Source organism: Ursus americanus, chromosome 21, assembly GCF_024610735.1.
Source record: "Ursus americanus isolate L20-20 chromosome 21, mUrsAme1.1.p, whole genome shotgun sequence".
NCBI classification, from domain to species: Eukaryota; Metazoa; Chordata; class Mammalia; order Carnivora; family Ursidae; genus Ursus; species Ursus americanus.
In genome coordinates this window covers 8373829-8392504 of record NC_142147.1, presented here as the reverse complement: position 1 = coordinate 8392504, position 18676 = coordinate 8373829, and the positions used below count along the sequence as shown (strand labels likewise).

The 18676-nt window shown below is 42.6% G+C and overlaps 1 protein-coding gene across 4 annotated transcripts in view; it reads right to left on the bottom strand.

Moving 5' to 3' along the window:
• Positions 1-18676, bottom strand: part of HEATR3 (HEAT repeat containing 3) — a 64774-nt gene that overhangs the window by 3071 nt on the left and 43027 nt on the right. For 2 of the 4 annotated variants that reach the window (XR_006781279.2, XR_015728009.1), the window contains one exon: positions 4351-18175. The gene's annotated coding sequence lies outside the window, so the exon portion shown is untranslated. Of the gene's footprint in view, positions 1-4350; positions 18176-18676 lie in introns of those variants that run through there. The other 2 variants (XR_015728010.1, XR_006781278.2) reach the window with 2 other exon arrangements.

Genomic DNA, 18676 nt, shown 5'->3' with positions numbered 1-18676 from the left:
AACAAAAAACACTGCCAGAATGGGTGTGTTTTCTCAAATTTCTGACCATTCTGTAGAAAGTTCCAGCCGTTTTTCAGATTCAAGTTGATACAAGGCTGTTAACGCAGCTCCTTCTACCATCTTTCCTCTTGTCAGGGAGATAGCTCCCTTGACCATGTGTTTGATAGTCCCTGGGCAGTCACTCTACGGGGAGGAAGCCCAGAAACTCAGCCAAGATCCAAACCCAAACAACCCTCTGCATTTTACCATTTATTTTTATTTTTATTTTTTAAGATTTTCTTTATTTACTTGAGAGAGAGCATGCGCAGGGGAAGGGGCAGAGAGAGAGAGAGTGAAGCAGGCTCCCTGCTGAGCAGGGAGCCCAACGCAGGGCTCAATCCCAGGACCCCGAGATCATGATCCCAGCCAAATTACCAATTCTTTTTAACGTATCACTGCAGGGCAATCTGTGGGAGAGGGAGAAGACCCTAGATAAGGTGGTCTTGCCTAAGAAGGTGCTCACCTGCAACTGCTTTTGTCAACTCTCACTGAAATTCCACTTCTAAAGACAAAGGCTCTTACTGCCAAAATCTCATTCCAGAATATTCTCTTACTAGACCCTATATAACTTGAAATGCAGTCCAGACCTTTTTCTTGAAAAAGTTATTTGGTATGATTGTTCATTAAATTAAATTAGTCCACATGGACTCCCCCATGTGGGTGGGCCTTATCCTATCAGTTGAGGGCACAAATGGAACCAAAGGCAGAGGAAAGAGGAATTTGTCCCTTTTTTCCTGCCTTAGTGATAGAACTGGGCCATTTCAACTCATCTTCTCCAGCCCCCTGGCCAATATTTACACCATTGGCATGCCTGGTTCTCAGGTCTTCAGACTCAGACTCAATTATATCACCGGTTTGACTAGATCTCCAGCTTGTGGACAGTGGACTGTGGGATTTCTCAGCCTCCAAAGTGTATGAGCCAATTCCTCATAATAAATATCCATATAAATCTCTACATATTGAGGCACCCGAGTGGCTCAGTTGGTGAAGCGTCTGCCTTCGGCTCAGGTCACGATCCCAGGGTCCTGGGATAGAGCCCTGCATCAGGCTCCCTGCTCAGCGGGGAGCCTGCTTCTCCCTCTCTCTCCGCCCATCCCCCTGCATGTGCTCTCTTACTCTTGCTCTGTCAAATAAATAAAATCTTTTTTCTTTTTTAAACAGTCTGCATATGGATATATATTATGTGTACGATAAATCCAAATAAGCCATACATGCATACATACGTATGCATGAGAAGTGGGGGTGCTGCCATAAAAAATACGTAAAAATGCAGACGTGGCTTTGGAACTGGGTAATGGGCAGGGAATGGATTTGAAAGTCCACACTGGAAAAAGCCCACACGGCATGAACAGACATCCATTCCTTCGTTTATAAGGTTTTATTTTTTTAAAGCTTTATTTATTTAAGTGTGCACAAGCAGGGGGAGCAGCAGGCAGAGAGAGAGGGAGAAGCAGACTCTCCGCTGAGCAGGGAGCCCGATTCGGGACTCTATCTCAGGACCCTGAGATCATGACTTGAGCCGAAATCAAGAGTCAGCCATTTAACTGACTGAGACTCCCAGGTGCCCCAAGATTTTATTTTTAAATAATCTCTACTCCCAACATGGGGCTCCAACTCACAACGCCAAGATCAAGAGTTGCCTGTTCACCAACTGACCCAGGAACCCCATGAATAGACCTTTAAAAGTAATTCTGGCGAGGGGCTCAGCTGGTTAAGCCTCTGACTCTTGATCTCAGCTCAGGTCTTGATCTCAGGGTCATGAGTTCAAGGCCCACAAGCCCCACAAAAGTAATTCTGGTGAGAGGTCAGAAAGAGAGATGAGAACTGTAGAGAAAGCCTCAGTCTGCTTAGAGAATCCCTCAGTGGTCATGAACAGTATGTTGGTAGAAATATGGACAGTAAAGGCCACTCTGATGAGGTCTCAGACAGAAATGAGGAACATGTTACTGGAAACTGGATGAAACGCAGTCCTGGTGATAAAGTGGCAGACAAGTGGCTGCATTGTGTTTGCCTTCTAGGGTTTTGTGGAAGGTAGAAATTGTAGGGAATGAAATTGGATATTTAACTGAAGCGATTTCTAAAAAAAGGGTTGAAGGTGTGGCTTGGCTCCACCTGGCTGCTTACAGTAAAATTCAAGAAGAAAGAAATGACTTAAAAAGACAGAATTGTTAAGCACAAAGGAAGTAGAACTTAATGATTTGGAAATTTTTCAGCCTATGCATATTGCAAAAAATGAGAACATTAAGGATATGGCCAAGCCACCATTTGAGTTATTGGGTAATGAGTGTGGGTGGGAGTCACAGATTAATCAGCCATCCCCCCAGGAGGATAACTGCCAGGAGTAGGAGATGGGAAAGAACTAAAGAAGGAAGGTTGTCAGACCTCATGGGTTTTACGGGATGAGCCCATAGAACTATTTAGCTGAGATCACACGCTATTCTTCAAAACAAGGCAAGAATGACCCCAAAGGCAATTCGGAGGCCATGAGCGCTTTCTCCTTGGTTTCCAAGTTTTTAAAACTTAAACACATACACACATACAACCCACACGCAACAAAACAAAATCGCCCTGTGACTTCACATTTTAATGATTTCCAAAGTAAAATCACTCCTTCAGCTCTCAAGTGCTTAGTGGGTGATCTGCCATCCCTGTCCAAGCAACACCTAGTCTGTTATTCATTTCCACCCCAGATGTTTCGTGGCCAGCATCTTCAACAAGAGAATTGCTCCAAACAGAAGTGAATATGCTTGGAATGGGTGCACCATGTTTTGACTCCCTCAAAAGGAAGCAGAAAGGCAAATTTTATTTCTGGACATGTGTAAGCCAAGCCACAGGGGACTTCTCTAAGGTAAAATGCATGGCGAAAGGTGCCGAGCATTTCCCTTATTGTGTATCTGGCCCAAAAGGCATTTCATTCGAGAAAATTTTGAATAATTTAAGTTACAGAGTTACCCTGAAGTCTGTGGACAGTCGGATACAGGTTTTGAAAAGTGCAGCCAAAATCGCGAGCAGCAATTTCCGTATTTGTTTAGCAGAAGTGCAAGAAAAGCCGACTAAAAATGTGCAGGCGGAGGACAAAGGCACAGAACCCATTACACAGCAAGGAAAAGAGAATCAGAGAGTAGAGCACAGCCCTGGGCAGGCCACACATCATGTGCCACAAGGAGAAGCTGCCGAGGTTACCACTTGGGAAACAACACTGTGACATCGTGCGAGTGGAACAGTTTCCAATCTGTAGCCCCTGATCAGCTTTGAAACTAGTCTATACAACAAATGTCAGATACACTGAAAGACATTTCTCCTAGGGCTGGAGAGAATATTTGAGACTCGGTTTTTCACTGTCAGTAATCACAAGGGACTATGACCACAGCAACCCGAGATTATTGACCTTGTTCAAAGTTCTAAACTGGCCCTGAAAACACACAACCATAATGAATGTTCAATGATTAATCAGCATCTGTGAATGGATGGCCGAAAAACAGTGAGTTACAAGATAGCATTTCTATGTAGCTTGTGAAATCATAATTAGGGGTGTGTTTTTGTGTGTGTAAAACATTACAATCACACTGGTGACACAAAGGTTGTATCAGCTTGATACAGTAATAATCTGCTCAAGCCACGCATCTTGCCAACGTGGCTCCAAGGTCGTGACTTTGACTCCTGAGAAGATCAAAAGCTGCACTCATCCTCTTGGCCAAAATAACATCCTTCCCAGGAAACATTTGGATACTTAACTAATTGGTGTCTTTGCCATCCATTCATACATTCGTTCATTCATTCCACCACTCATTTAACACCAGGACACAAAGAGGATTAAGTCAGGGGACTTGGTCACAATCCAGTGGTCCATGGGTGTGTGCTTGTGTTTTCTAGTTAATATATGTCATTGTAGCCAAATCTTTTTCCCCTTGGCTGAGATGCAAGCACCTGGATGACAGGCTGGAGGGATCTATAACTCAAATGGGGCACCTGGGAGCCCCTGGAGCAGAATGTCCTAATGGCACATCTTTGGACTCCTAAGTGGTAAGAAGGAGGAAAGAAGAATGATCGGGGAGAATCTAGCTCAACAGATTACAAAGAACAAAGAGTGCAGGCCCCTCCTGTCCCTACTTATAACAGTGCTGTGGACCCAGTAGTAAGCACTCCTGTTCTAAAATTGTTCAAATCCATTTTATTGTGATCACGCAGTTGAGAAAATCTGAGACTGCAGTGCAAGATTATGTTCATCTATAATACTATATGACCTATGGCTCATTTCCCCAAATCACTGTGAATTAAATATCTTACTATCAAGTATGAGAAATCCCAAAATAATGTTCTCTTATTTTTATTTCTTTTGTAGCCATTCCAACTCATAAAATATGCAAGCAAGAAAAAATGGAAAGTGCATAGGAAAGTTTCTTGAGGGGCACCTGGGTGGCTCAGTCAGTTAAGTGTCTGACTCTTGATTTCAGCTCAGGTCATGGTCTCAGGGTCAGGAGATCAAGCCCCACATTGGGCTCCAGGTTGGGCGCAGAGCCAGCTTAAGATTCTCTCTCTCCCTCTGCCTCTGCCCCCCACCTCTAAAAAAAGAAAGAAAAGAAAAAGAAAGAAAGAAAGTTTCTTGAAACCTCCCTGTGGAGCTGGACCAGCGTTTACATAATACCACATAATGGGCTTCTGGGGATGGGGAGGGAGGGTCAAACAATTTCACTCATTAAAAGTCACACACACGTTTGGAAAAATCTCAACTTCAAGCATCCATTTCAATTACAACACAAAGAATCTGTGTTTCTCAGATTGATAAAGGTTAAACAGTATAATAATACCCAGTGCTGGTGAGGGTATGGGAGAAACTAGTCTTGTTCATGGTCTGTGGAAGGATAAAGTGGAGAAAAAGCTTTGGAGGACTACTTTGGTCTTATATCTATCAAATTTGAAATGTGTATATCCTTTGACCCCGTGTATTAGCCACCTCCAGCTGTCGTAACAGAACACCACGGACTCGGTGGCTTCAACAACAGAAATATATTGTCTCCCTGTTCTGGAGGCTAGAAGTCCAAGATCAAGGTGCAGTCAAGGTTGGATTCCAGTGAAACCTCTCTTCCTGGCTTGAAGGTGGCATCTTTTCCCTGTGTGCTTACATGTGCATGCAGAAAGAGAGAGAAGTCAGGTATGTCTTCCCCTTCTTAAAAGAACAGCGGTCATATTGGGTTCGGGCTCTAACCTATGACCTCATTTAACCTCAGTTACCTCCCTAAAGGCCCTGTCTCCAAAGAGAGTCATGTTGGGGGTTAGAGCTTCAACATATGAATGTGGGGGGGGGGGCTCACAAATATGGTGGACAGCAGACAGCATAGCTACTTTTAGAAATTTATCTTGTAAGTTTGCATATGTGTGCAAAGATCTTTGAATAAGAATATTTAAAGTTGCTTTGTCTGCAGTAGCCAACATAAACCTCCATCAAGAGGGGGCTAGTGAAACAAATTAAGGTACAGTCGATAAAATACTATGCACCTGTTAAAATGAATGAACCGGCACTAAACACGTTGACAGAGAAATCACTAAAATGTATCATCAAGAGGAAAAAGCAAGGTGAAGAGCAGTGTGTGGAATATGATCCAATTTCTATTAAAAAAACAAACCCGTAAGCACCACTATTTTCTTTAAGGATTTCTAAGAAACCATTGACAGTCATTAGCTCAGAGGAGTGGACTTGGAGCATGGGAGAAGCCCTTGTTCCTTCTACCCTTCCGAGCTGTGGGTACTTAGCCCACTGTCCCTGCTGTGTGGAGATAAGTTACTTCTGTTGAAAAACTGTAAATTTCACAGAGCAAAAACATCACCATTGTAACCATTGAAAAGTGTCTGATTCAGTGGTACTTAGGATTTTCACAATGTTATGCAACGATCACCTCTATCAAGTTTCAAACATTTTCATCACCCCAGGTGGGCAGGTAGTCCTCATTCTCCCCTCCCACAGCCCTTGGCAACCACTAATCTGCTTTCTGTCTCTATGAATTTACCTATCGGGATGTTTCATATAAATAGAATCATACAATATGTGGTTTGTTTCTGGGTTCTTTGTTTCTGGTTTCTTTCGCTTAGGATAATGTTTCCTTTTCCTATTTTTTTTTTAAGATTTATTTATTTGAGAGAGAGAGAGAGAGCATGAGCGCTCTCTCATGGGAGCGGAAGAGGGAGAGAGAGAATCTCAAGCTGACTCCCTGCCGATCACAGAGCCTGACACGGGGCTGATCCCACGACCCCAAGATCACGACCCCAAGATCACAACCTGAGCCGAAACCTGAGTCAGATGCTCAACTGACTGAGCCACCCAGGTGCCCTCTCTTTTTTCTTTTTTTTTAAAGTAGGCTCCATGCCCAACATGGGAATCGAACTCACGACCCTGAGATCAAGAGTCTCATGCTCTACCAACCACGCCAGCCAGGCGCCCCTAGGGTCATGTTTTTGAGGTTCATCAATGCTGTAGCATGTATCCCTTTTTATGGCTGTATGAATATACCACATTTAGTTTTTTCATTCATCCGTTAATGAACATTAACGGATGAATAATGAACATTTGGGTTGTTTCCTTGTCGCTATTGTGAATAATGCTGCTATGAATATTTGTGTACAAGTTTTTATTTGAATACCTGTTTTCAGTTCTTCTGGGTAAATACCTGGGAGTGGGATTGCTGGCTCATTGGGTAATACTATGTGTTATTTTTTGAGAATGAATGTTGGTGTTTCTTGTGTTTAAATATTTAATTTTATGCCATAAATGAAACTGTATAGGACAGGATCTTGAAATATCTTTTAGTAGTCTCTAGAATAAACGGACATTGACAATGGACATTATTTATCTAAATTAAAATAGCAACTTGGATGGAACAATATATTTTGCCTTAGGACCTATTAGATGTCTTGTATAAAAAGGACATTCCAATGTTCTTGTTATTGAAAACAGTGTATCTCAAAAGGATATAAGCATTCCTCTGCTAACACTGGATCCTTAGACAAAACACAATGCAATAAGTAGTAATTATTCTAATTTTAGAGATATTGTTGGTTCATTCAAAAAATAACTGTTGACCACTTCTCACCCATTAGGATTGTTTTATGAAGAACAGTGAAGTTAACAAATGTTGTCAAAGATGTGAAGAAATTGCAACTTTTGTCCACTGTTGGTGGGAAGGTAAGGTGGTGCAGATGCCATGGAAAACAGTATGGAGGTTCCTCAATAAATTAAAAATAGAACTACCCTATGATCCCACAAGTCCATTTCTGGGTATCTACCCAAAAGAACTGCAATCAGAGACTTGATTATACATATACATGCTCAGAGCACCATTATTCACAGCCAAGAGGTAGAAAAGACCCAAGCGTCCATCAACAGATGAATGGATAAACAAAATGTGGTGTGTAGGGGTGCCTGGGGGGCTCAGCCAGTAAGTGTCTGTCTTTGGCTCAGGTCATGATCCCAGGGGCCTAGGACCAAGCCCCACACGGGCTCCCTGCTCGGCGGGAGGTCTGCTTCTCCCTCTCCCACTCCCCCTGCTTGTGCTCCCTCTCTCACTGTCTCTCTCTGTCAAATAAATAAATAAAATCTTTTTAAAAAATGTGGTGTGTATCTCTCTATAGATAGATAGAGATAGAGACAGCTATATGGAAAAATATACATTACACACACACACACACACACACACACAAATGGAATAATATTCAGCCTCAAAAAGGAAACTCTGGGGCACCTGGGTGGCTCAGGTGGTATAGCACCTGACTCTTGGTTTTGGCTCAGATCATGATCTCGGGATCATGAGATCAAGGCCCGTGCCCAGCTGCACGCTCCGCAGGGAGACTGCTTTGGATTCCCTTCCTCCTCTCTCTGCCCCTCCCACTGTGCCCGCGCGCAAGCACTCTCTCTCTCTCTCTCCCTGGGTCTAAAATAAATAAATATATCTTTAAGAGAAAAAGGGGAAGGAAACTCTGACACATGCTAAGACACGAATGAACCTTGAAGACGTGGTGTTAAATGATATAAGCCAGTCACAAGCAACGATATCATATGAGTCTATGATTCCACTTACACCTGGAGGTACCTGGAGTAGTTAAATTCGTAGAGACAGAGAGGAGAATGGTAGTTGCCAGGGTCAGGGGGTGGGGGCGGGGGGAGGAAGTTAATGTTTAATGGGGACAGAGTTTCAGTTGGGGAAGACGAAAAAAGTCCCTGAGGTAGATGATGGGATAGTTGCAGAACAACGGGAATTTCCTTGATGCTACTGAACCATACACTTTAAAAAGGTTAAAACAGCAAATCTATGTTATGCGTAGTTTACCACAGAGAAAGGAACACACGCATACACACAAAAGTAAATAAAAATAACTATTGAAAAAATATTAACTATTGAGCGGTTACTAAGGGCACTGAGGATATAGCAGTCAACAAAACACAGAAAACACAGTCCCTGCCTTTATAGACCTTACTATCTAGTAGGGAAGACAATGACAAAAACTCAATACGCAGGGGCACCTGGGTGGCTCAGTCGGTTGTGTGACCGATGCGTGATTTTGGCTCAGGTCATGATCTCAGGGTCGGGAGATCGAGCCCCACATCGGGCTCTGCGCTCGGCACGGAGTCTACTTCTCCCTCTCTCTTGGCTTCTCCCCACCACTTGTGCTCTCACTCGCTCAAAGAAATAAAATCCGTTAAAAAAATCAATATGCACGCGTACACACACACACACACACACACACTCAGATCCACATACATATGTATCTTTATAAAACCACATAGTTTCTTTTTAAAATATAGATGTGCATTTTTTCTGTAACTGTCTTTTCATTCCACCGCCTCAGACATCTCTCCGCGTTAGTCCATGTGACTACTCGCCTCCTTTTTTAACTCTGTACAGAACTGCACACGAAACCATACCATAGTGACTTAGCCATACCGCTGTGAGAGGGACATTTCCGTAGTTTGCAATCTTTTGCTGGTATAAACAATACTCCGAGGCAGATCTTCAGAAAAGCACATGTCATTCTACCTCTTAGAGGCAGGTCTTTTAAAAACAACTCTAATTTTACTTTTTAAATTAACCCCCCCGACCTATCCAGGCAATCATCAAGGTGATCCCCCTTGACTGATGCATAAATGGAGGGACAGTTTGGATAAGTGAGTTCTTTTATATATATATTTTTATGCCTGTTATCTCTCCTAAATGAAAACAATGTTTTTCAAACCAGGCTGTATTGCTCTGATTTTCCAGTATCTCATTTCATCTCATTCCTGTTAAGTGAGAACTTAGCAATTGCCCTATCAGCTACAATTTCACACGTAGTTCAGCAAGAATTTCCATCCACACACTCGTAGATTAGATCTTGAAACTTAGCCTTGAAGTTAGTTGTTTGGACCTCAGAACCCAAACCCGGGCATCTGAGGGTTTTGAGTTTTAGGCTGAAAGATCTCCCTCTTGAATTTGCTTCCCGTGTAACTGGCAGTGACGTGGCAAATGGGGGAGTGCCATCCTATTTTTCCACTAGAATTTAACAAGTTGCTTTCCCAGTTCAAACAACTACATTGTTCTGATCCCAAGTAGACCGAAGTATCATGTAATCTAGCATCAAATTAATTTCTCCTAGAGATGTAAACTGACCTAAGCAATTTTTGATATCCGCAGAAGGAAACTGGTTTGATAAATGGAAATGAGAATTCTCCTCCTAAGGCAAGAAATCTAAGATAATCACCTTGCACATTAACTAACATTATTCCACCAGTATGGCTAATGCACAAAGCCATTACATGCTCAGATTATAAATTTATGAATTTACAAATCTTACACACACATGCACAATCCCTCCCCCCCCAAAACACAACTTTAATATGTCTTGTGTTGCCCTGGGTTCTTTCAGCAGACACTGAGCCAAGGTGTCAAGGGCAAGCAGTTTATATGGCTGGTGATCCCCGGAGACACCAGTGGGGAGAGGGGAAATCAGATACGGAAGGGAGGGCAGCGGCAAAGTTTTGTTTTCAAGCAGGGTCCCAGTGTGAGTAACTGACTTAATCCTGCTGGAGAACTCTGGGCCCTCAGAGTCTCCCCATGGAGGGGGTAAGAGTGCTGGGTATTTATACACTTCTTCCTGCCAGTCATTGATGGAGGGATTTTGGCAGGGAAGGGTTAGGGGCGGGGAATTTCATCCATTCCTTATACTTCCGAGCTGTCATGCTGGGGCCAAGGGGGACCCAGGAGCCAAAGAAAGTCCTCAGGCCAGGAAATTCAGAGACTGGCAGCTGGAAGTTGCGCCGATGTGCACCAAGGTGGTAAGGATGAGGGTAGATGTGCACAAGGCAGCACCGCCACCTCTTTCTTCCTGAAACGTCTCAGTGGCGTCTTTTCTTCTTTTTCCTCCAGAATGTACTCGGCTGTCCATGTTATTACACATATCACAGACACTCACAGGTCTTTAATTCTCTGCAGGGACTCTGCAAGCACCCACCCTCCAAACACACACACACATACACACATCCCGCGGCCAGAGACGGACAGAGACTCCCTCACCTCTCATCTCCCGCAGGAAAGAGCGTGGTGAGCGCTACAGAACACGTGGCTTCCAGATGCCCAGTTCTCTCTAAAGCCCTCCTTAAAAATCTAGAACACAGGAAGTGTCTCAGGTTTCTGGTTGTCATTTTTCTTTCCAAATGTTAAGAGAAGAAATTTGGGCCAATTTATGGAATTAAAAATACAACGTTCTAAATGTATATGTCAAATGGTGTTAAGTACTAAAAAAGAAAAATACAGCAGAGAAAGGGGGTATATATACGTTTTTTTCTTTTTACCCTTTAGTGATTCAAACTCTAGGATCTGGTGCACAGTCACACAAGTACTTGAATACTCAGCATCGCCTGGGACAGCAAAAGACTAGAAACAATCTAGACATCCGTTTACGTAAGAAACATTCGTGTGTCTCACAAATATTAACTCACTTATGCCTCGACAACAAACCTGTTTAGTGGCATGGTCATTATTCATGATTCCCTTTTTCAGATATGAAAACGGAGGCATAGAAATTAAATCATTTGTCCACGTTTACTCAGTGAGGAAGGGGTAGAGTCAGGATTTGAACCCACACTGTCTGGCTCCAGAGTCTAATCTCTTGAGCTGGATGCATGACCGCCTCCCTCTCTAAGGGAAAACTAATTAAATTACAGTTCCACCCCTTTCAGTGGAATTCTATGGAGTGGCTGAAAAGAATGGGGGCAGTTCTGTACATGTTGATATGGAAAGACCACTAAGATTGTAACTAACAACATCAAAGTATGGAACAGTATGAAGAGTAAGCTACCATTTGCATCCCAAATGGGAGAACACCACATATATGTGCTTTGTTATGCAAAGAGCATTGCTGGAAGGACTCATGCAAAACCAGTAGGGACACTTTTCGGGGAGGAAATGGAAGGCACAAAAACTTTTCACGGGTTTTTTCTGGCATTGCTTTAATTGTTTATCATACACATGTAATACCTGTTTTATAATACGTAAGTTAAATATAACTTTAAAAAATTGAAAGGAACTATAACTTCTTTTAAGATTTTATTTATTTATTTGAGAGAGAGAGAGCAAGAGATAGTATGAGTAGGGGGAGGGCAGAGGGAGAGGGAGAAGCAGGCTCCCCACTGAGTGGGGCTCTATTCCAGGACCCCGGGATCATGACCTGAGCCGAAGGCAGACGCTTAACTGACTGAGCCACCCAGGCGCCCCAGAATTTCTTTTAATAGAGCAATGGAAAATGTCATGTTTTGAATTTTCCAGAACTTACTTTACCTTATAATTCAAAGTGAAAGAGCAAAAGTGAAAAGCTCCATATCTTTCATATGGCTTTAAATTTAGGGGAAGGGAGTAGTTTATTAAGTTATTTTATCAAACTGTGAAATGCACTAAATTCATGTGCAAATTTTAGTGAAAACAATTGAATATCGTTGATTTCATTAGAGTATGTAATGTTTTAAAGATTGTGACAGGAACACTTGGGTAGCTCAGTCAGCTAAGTGTCTGCCTTCAGCTCGGGTCATGATCCCAGGGTCCTGGGATTGAGTGCCACATCAGGCTCCTTGCTCAGCGGGGAGCCTGCTTCTCCCTCTGACTGCCGCTCCCCCTGCTTATGCTCTCTCTCTCTGACAAATAAATAAAATCTTAAAAAAAAAAAATTAAAAAAATAAAAAATCTTCATTTCTTCCTGTTTTACTTGAATAACTTTGCCTTTTATGTTAAATAAACTCAAGAAATTGGTCCCTATAAATGAGAGTAGTGAAGTGTTTTTCCTGATTTCATACTAAATGGAAGTAATTAAAGAAGCTCCTCTATTCAAAAAGAATTTGTTCTTTTCATGGACAGGCACACATCACTGAAAATGTTAAAAATTTAGGGCAGCTGTGTTCTCAAAATTAGGATTCCTATATAAGATTAGGGAGGATAAAAATATACTTAAGCAAATATTGGAAACCACTTGCTTATAATTTCTCACTCTGCATAGAAAAAGGATAACTCAAGTTAATTCTGTTGATCAAAATAAGAAAATCCTCAATTATGTGGGCCGAAATAGTTTCAATTAAAGATATAAATTTCTCTAATAGGCCGGGGCGCCTGGGTGGCACAGCAGTTAAGCGTCTGCCTTTGGCTCAGGGCATGATCCCAGCGTTATGGGATCGAGCCCCACATCAGGCTCCTCCGCTATGAGCCTGCTTCTTCCTCTCCCACTCCCCCTGCTTGTGTTCCCTCTCTCACTGGCTGTCTCTATCTCTGTCGAATAAATAAATAAAAAATCTTAAAAAAAAAAAAATTTCTCTAATAGGGCAAAATTTGAGAATCTTCTACTATATAAAGACATAACATTTTTTTGATTAGATAGTAAAACTAAGGTGAACTTGTTTTATTTTTTTTTAAGATTTTATTTAGGGGCGCCTGGGTGGCTCAGTTGAATAAGTATCTGCCTTTGGCTCAGGTCATGATCTTGGGGACCTGGGATCGAACCCTGAGTCGGGCTCCCTGCTCAGAGAGGAGTCTGCTCTCTCTCTCTCTCTCACTGCTCCCTGCCCCCAACTTGTGTTCTCTTTCTCTCTCAAATAAGTAAAAATAAAAATCTTAAAAATTTTTTTTATTTGTTTGAGAGAGACAGAGTGGGAGAGTATGAGCTGGGGGAGGGGCAGAGGGAGAAGCAGGCTCCTGAGGACCCCGGGATCATGACCTGAGCCGAAGGCAGACACTTAACTGACTGAGCCACCCAGGTGCCCCATAAAGCGATTTTTTTTTTTTTAAACTAAGGTGAACTTTTAAGTGGAAAAGGGGACAAGATAAAAAGTGCATGACCCAAGTACCTGGAAACTCTCAATGCTTCTTACCAACAGAAATAGTAAATGGGCTTCAAGGTATAGAAGGAAAAAGACCAACATCTTTAAAAACAAAATTAAAATTTCCTAGGGAAATGCCTCCTCAACTTAAACTACAGGTATGTTCCACCGAACTTGGTCCTGAGTTTCCCATCTCAAGAAATAGACCATTATTTGATTAGTTCCGGAAGCTCTAAACCAGGTGCCCTCCTGGGATTTTCTTTTGCTCTGTTCTCCACATCCAACGCATCCCCCATTCATTCATCTATTCGCTGAGAGTAAATGAGCAATTGTGACTCCATCCCTCAGCTGCTCTTTGTCTCTTTTCACCCTTGACAAACCCCCCCAAAGACTCTCTCCCCAACAGCTTCACTTCCCCACCTCACACACTCCCCATCCACGTCCCTAAATCGGTGGACCTCCTTCATCTCTCCTCTTAGCGGACCTTAACCCGCATTCCACATGATTGGCCCCGACCACCATCTGAAAGCATTCCCTGACCTTTCGCTTTTCTGGATTTTCTCCTATCTCCCAGGTCATTCCTTCTGTGTTTCCCTTCCGGTTCATTCTCCAACCAGGCCACCAAATACTCGATTTCTCCAAGGCTTGGTCTCAGTCCTCCTTCTGTTCTCTTTTTACTTCTTTCTAGACTAGCAGTTCTCAGAGGGTGTTCCACAGAATCTTTCGGGGGTCCCGCAAGGTCAACGCTATTTTTGCAACAATACTGAAATGTGACTTGCATTTTTCACTGTGTTGACACATTGGCCTGTGGGCACAAAAGCAATGGCTCATAAAAACTGCGGGTAGCTCCTGGGAATCAAGGCACTGACACCATCCTGCACCGATAGGCATTGCGTTCTTCCCTATCACGCACTTACAGAAAAAAGAGCTGCACTTAAGAAGGTGCTTGATGGGGATGCCCGGGTGGCTCCGTCGGTTGAGCGTCTGCCTTCAGCTCAGGTCATGATCCCAGGGTCCTGGATCAAGTCCCACATTGGGCTCCCTGCTCAGCGGAGAGCCTGCTTCTCCCTCTGCCCCTTCTCCCACTCATTCTCCCAATCTCTCTCTCTCTCAAATAAAAAAATCTTTAAAAAAAAAAAAAAGAATGTGCTTAATGCTGTATATTAAGTATACTGAAATTTTTAAAAAATGCATTTGATGAATTAGTAAAAATATTGAATTTCATTAAATCTTGACTCTTGAACACATCTCTTTCCATATAGGTATCAGTTATTCTAGCACGTTTAATAAAAAGACCATTATTTCTTTATTGAATTAATTTGGCACCTTAGTGGAAAAGCAATTGGCCATGTAATTATGTGTGGGTCTATTTCTGGACTTTCAATTTTGTTCTTCTGATTCCTATGTCTTGCCTCAATCACTATAGTTTTACACTAAGTCTTAAAATCAGGTAGTATAAGTTCTCCAAATTTGTTCACCTTTGAGAAAGCTGTTTTGGGTCAGTCAGCTAAGCGTCTGCCTTCGGTTCAGGTCATGATCCCAGGGTCCTGGGATCGAGTCCTACACCGGGCTTCTTGCTCAGCTGGGAGCCTGCTTTTCCTTTGCCTGGGGCTCCCCCTGCTTGTGCTCTCTTTCTCTCTCTCTCTCTCCCTCTCTCTGACAAATAAATACAATCTTAAAAATAAATAAATAAATAAATAAATAAATAAATAAATAAATAAATAAATAAATAAAATAAAAAGCTGTTTTGGCTATTCTAAATCCTTTGCATTTCCACATACATTTTAGATTCAGCTTGTCAATTTCTACAGAAAAGCTTGCTGAGATTTTGACTGGGATTGCCTTGACTCCATAGACCAATCTGGGGAGAAATGTCACTTTCCAATCTACGTACGTGGTATATTTCTCCATTCATTTAGGTTTTAATTTCCCTCAATAACGTTTTGTAGTTTTCAATGTACATGTACTGTATATCTTTTTTTTTTTTAAGATTTATTTATTTATTTTAGAGAGTTGGGGAGAGGGGCAGAGGGAGAGAAAGAATCCTTGAAGCTGACTCCCTGTTGAGCACGGAGCCCAAGACCAGGCAGCGGAGGCGGGGGGAGAGGGCCCAATCCCAGGACCCTGAGGTCATTACCTGAGCAGAAATCAAGAAATCAAGAGCCAGCCACTTAACCAACTAAGCCACCAGGCACCCCTATACTGTCAATCTCCCATAAACTGATTCCTATGTACATTTTTGGATGCTAACATAAATACGATGGTTATCTGAATTTCTATTTGGATTCTTCATTGCTAATACATAGAAATACAATTCACTTTGGTAAACTGATCCTGAATCCTGTGATCTTGCTAAATTTACTAATGCTAGTAGCCTTTTGTATGCTTTGAAGGACTTTCTACATATGTGTCAACAGCAAACAAAGGCCGTCTCATTTCTTCCTTGCTGGTACTCTGTCCTTTAGTCTTACTTTTTTTTTTTTTTTTTTTTTTTTTTTTTTGCTTTATTACACTGGTTAGGATTTCCAGTATGATATTGGATAAAAGTAGTCAGAGTGAAAATCCTTGCCATGCTTCTGATCTTAGGCAAAAATAATTCAGTCTTTCACCGTTAAGTACGATGCTGGCTGTAGGTGTTTTGTAGACGTTCTTTAAAAGGCTGAAAAAATCTCCTTCTATTCCTAGTTTGCTAAGAGTGTTAGATTTTTGTCAAATGCTTTTTTCTGCATGTATTGAGAGGGTCATATGGTTTCCACATCCATTCTGTGCAAGTAACAGAAAATGTGAATCAACTGGTTTAAACCATAATGACTTTTTTATCTCATAAAAAAAATCCAATGAAGGGGGTGGTTAACTCCCTTCTGGGGCTGAAAGATGGCTCCAGCATCACTGTTTCTGCATTCAATCTGTTGCAATATGTTGTTATGATTGAAGTATAGGAGGAAAATCTAGACTCACACAGATATGATTAATACAAGCCAATCACAGTAATTCCATTCCTGTTATCAGTGGTAGAAGTAAGGTATTTGACCCAATTCTGGCCACTGATAATGTGAGGATACAGCAGACTGGCTGCATGCTGACCAATCCGGCTCCTGCTTTGGGGCACAGACTAAGACTACATTTCTCAGCCTCTTATGCTATTAGGGCACGGTGGGGAACTGGTTTTGGCTAATGGAATGTGGACAGAAATAAGAGTGGCCACTTTGGAGCTTGGCCCTAAAATTTCAAGTGAGATCCTTGCGTCACTCTCTTCTACTCACCCATAAGGCTAAAAGGACTGGACTCCAATATCATGGAAGCATGTAAAAGAAGGATCCTAGATCCTCGAGAGAGAGCTACCCAACTTGCATGGAACTGTGATGTGAGTGGGAAATAAATTTTTATTATGTTAAGCCACTTGGTCATCAAGACTGTTATAGATATAACATTAAGCACGCTGACTGATACAGAGAGATCTGCTTCTGGGACAGGTGTTCAGCCCCTAAAGAGACAGAAAAGGAGGGCACCTGGGTGGCTCAGTCAGTTAAGCATCTGCCTTTGGCTCAGCTCATGATCCCAGGGTTCTAGGATCGAGCCACATGAGGGGCTCCCTGCTCAGCAGGGAATCTGCTTCTCCCTCTCCCTCTGCCCCTCCCCCCACTCATGCTCTCTCTCTCTCTCTCTCTCTTGAATAATAAATCTTTTAAAAAGAGAGAGATAGAAAGAGACAAGGCGGAGAAAGTCCCCTTTCTGGCTCTGGACCCTACTGTCTCTAGACATCTTCTAACCATAAAAGGGAGCTAACCCGTGTGCTGAAGAAGGCAGAGCAAAAACGTGGGAAGAGACTGGATATCTGAGGATGCCAATGAGCTGCTAAATCAACCAGCCCTCTCGCCGGATTTTATGTGAGATAGTAAGCTCATTACAATTTCAGACAGTGGACTACATTTTCTGTTGTTTGCACTCAAAAACATCTTATCTGATACTTAACAAATCAAAAACTCATCAGTTTTCCCCGGGCCTGCTCCTCTTCTGGTGTTTCCGATTTTGGTAAATGGTAACACCATCCAACAAGTTATGTAAGCCAGAAACCTGACTCACCCTTGACGCTTCCCTCCATCTCACTGTTTTCCCCCTTGTATCTAATCCATTACCACCTGCTGTTGTATCTTTCTATTTCATCAACACCACACTGATCAGAACCAACACCATCTATCTCCCAAACCACCCCAGTAACCTCCTGGCTGGTCCACCTGCTTCTCCTCTGGCTCACCTCTCATCTTTTCTTCACACCACAGCCAGAGTAGAGGTTTCCAAAATTTTTGTCTGATCATATCATCCCTCCTCGCTATCCCTCTCTGTTAAAAAATACTTGAGGGACTTCATTTTCCCATTGCTTGTAGGATAAAGATGTAACATCTTAAAAACTCTGGCAGTCTGGCCCCCACCTGCTTCACTGGTCACACCTCGCAATGAACACCCACCACACGGGAGTGTCTACTGGCCCCTCATCCTTTTCTCACTCTCTCTGGCCCCAGGATCTTTGCATATGCTGTTCCCTCTTCCTGGAAACAATACTCCCTGCTTCTTCTCCTAGTTAACTGCTTCTGTCACTTCTCCAAGAAGTCTTTCCTGGTCTCCAGTGTGGCCTCATAGCTTCATATACCCTCTTTGTAACACTTGTCACTTGTAATTTTACATAGATTCTGTCTCCTACTAGCCCCTAAGCTCTATAAGACAAGGACCATATTTGCTTACCTTGGTGTCCTCAATAGCTAGCAGGATGCCCAGCACGCAGGAGCTTCAATAAATCTGATCACGAATGAAGTGCTATATGAAGAAAGGGAAATATATGGTACAAGATGCTCTGAGTGTCTAGAACACCGACCCCTGATCTTGTCTAAATGATTAGAGAAAGTTTCCCTATGGGAATTACTGATTGAATTGAGGTTTTGTTTTTTTTTAAGATTTTATTTTTAAGTAATCTCTACATCCAATATGGGGTTTGAACTCAGAACTCCGAGATCAAGAGTCGCATGCTCTACTGACTGAGCCAGCCGTGTATCCCTGAACTGAGTTTTGAAGGATGAATAGGAGTTAACTAGATGAAGTGGGAAAAGAAACCCAGCAATGGGTATGCACATGCATGTGACACAAAGGAGCGTGGCATGCTCCAGCCACTGAATAAAGGGCAGAACGGCTGACGATACTGACTGAGGTGGAGAGCAGAGCGGGAGACCAGAGGGCCAAGCAGAACCAGACTACGTAAGGAGTCGTGGGTTGGATAAACATATCATTTAAGGTCGAAACTGGAGCACTTGCTTTTCCAGC